Source organism: Trichechus manatus, unplaced genomic scaffold, assembly GCF_000243295.1.
Source record: "Trichechus manatus latirostris isolate Lorelei unplaced genomic scaffold, TriManLat1.0 scaffold00175, whole genome shotgun sequence".
Classification (NCBI taxonomy): domain Eukaryota; kingdom Metazoa; phylum Chordata; class Mammalia; order Sirenia; family Trichechidae; genus Trichechus; species Trichechus manatus.
Window position 1 is genome coordinate 2,952,285 of NW_004444111.1, and position 1,879 is coordinate 2,954,163.

Here is a 1,879-nt window from a genome sequence, read left to right on the forward strand (position 1 = left end):
AATTTTTCTGTATTTTAAAAGTTTTATAAAATAGACATTTTGAATACTATTTTTAAATGAAAATTGAATTAGTTTCTGAGGTGAGGGAAGGCATTAACTCTTTAAGAAGCAGGCTTGGGAGTGAGCAGAAAATCTATTAGAGAAGTTCAAGTATGATCTTAAGCAATTCTAAGTAAATTAATGTGACACTCTCCAGCCTTCACAGACCAGGAACTTGAACAATGAGAACAGTCAGGGAGGAAAAATACATCCAATCTGGACAAGGACAGTCATGTGTCCAGTAGAGGTCCCCAGCATAACTACAATCTTCCTTTGTCTTTTTGCTGCTTGCTACAAAAGAGGGGCTAAGAATGTTCAACTTAGGAAAACACATTCGATGGCCATTCTTTACAGGATTTGTCAGCAGGAACTAAAATCTCATTATCTTTCTAGGGAGAGGGTTAAAATTGGAAGCTAGCCATAATTGCCTCTGACACTAAAACTCCTTTGAAGCCCAAACCATCAGAACAGCAACCACCACAAGAAACACTTGTATATACATCCTGGGAAGATGTTTGGCACTAATAAGTATTCAACAATATTAATTATTATTTTGGAACTAACAAAAACAAAATGAAAATTTATCTACTTGTACTTTGTCACATTAAATAAATAAATTCACTGAGAAAAATCTAAATTATGTCATGAACCACAGATTCTTCCAGGTGGAAAGAATCTGAGCTTATCTAATCCATAAAATACATAGCGAATTAAGATATATACTTCTATAACCAATATTTTAAGTGTATTATTAAAAACAATTTATTAATGTAAGCAAAAGGAATCATTAGTGATTAATTAATAATTGTACTTTATTTTAATAATGGGTTTCTTGAAACTGCATAATTATATAGATAACCTATGACTTACTTAACCATCCCTTTGGGAAACCTTGTGCATAATTTACAATATCACACCAGACCCAGGACCACTCCTTACTTCTGGCAGCTTCTAAAAGTGAAGTTGTGCTTGGGAGAAAAAGCACCATCCACAAAGAATTACCTCTAACTTCTTCATAAAACTAAACCTATAAGGAGAACAAAAGGATATCCTGATACGTACATATGCGTTTGTGTTATATGTATGTGTCTGTGTTGTGTGCACATGCATATGTGTGTATCTATATATAATTTTGGTAAATTAAATAATTAAATTCTTATTACCTTTTTATTTCTGATTATTCTTGAATTGTAGAAACTCAAACAACTTCAACCATAATGCTATTTTGATGACCTGTAAACACTCAATCTACAAAAGGAACTGTTTTTAAAAGTTATGTTTTTAAAAGTTTTTGAACTGTAGGTTGTGACCCATTATGAACTGTGAAATAAAGTTAGTGGGTCATGACTAGCATTAAAAAAATAGATTAAAGGATCCGAATGCATTATGAATATACAAAATGAGCATTATTTTGTAAAACTTTGGATTCAGTTATATATGCACGAGTGTACTGGGTCACAATGTAATAGGTATTATTTAATGGAGATTTGTTGTGTATTGCTTTGAAAAGCAAACATGCCCAGGAAATCCAATTTGTAACTTGGGATACTTTCCCTTAATATTCCTACATGGGCAATGCAATATTTGTATTATTTGGTGCTCTAGTTAAGAAAATTATGTCCTATATCAAAAGGAAAAGTCCCTGGGACAGTGTAAAAAGGTTGGCAGTTTCAGTACACCCAGTGGTGCCTGGGAAGAAAGGCCTGCAGATCTACTTCCGAAAAACTCAGCCATTGAAAACCCAACAGACTGTGACTCTAACACACATGGAGTCACCATGAGTCGGAATCAACTCGGCAGCAACTGGTGGTTTACTATGTGCCAGGTGCTGGGGGAGGGG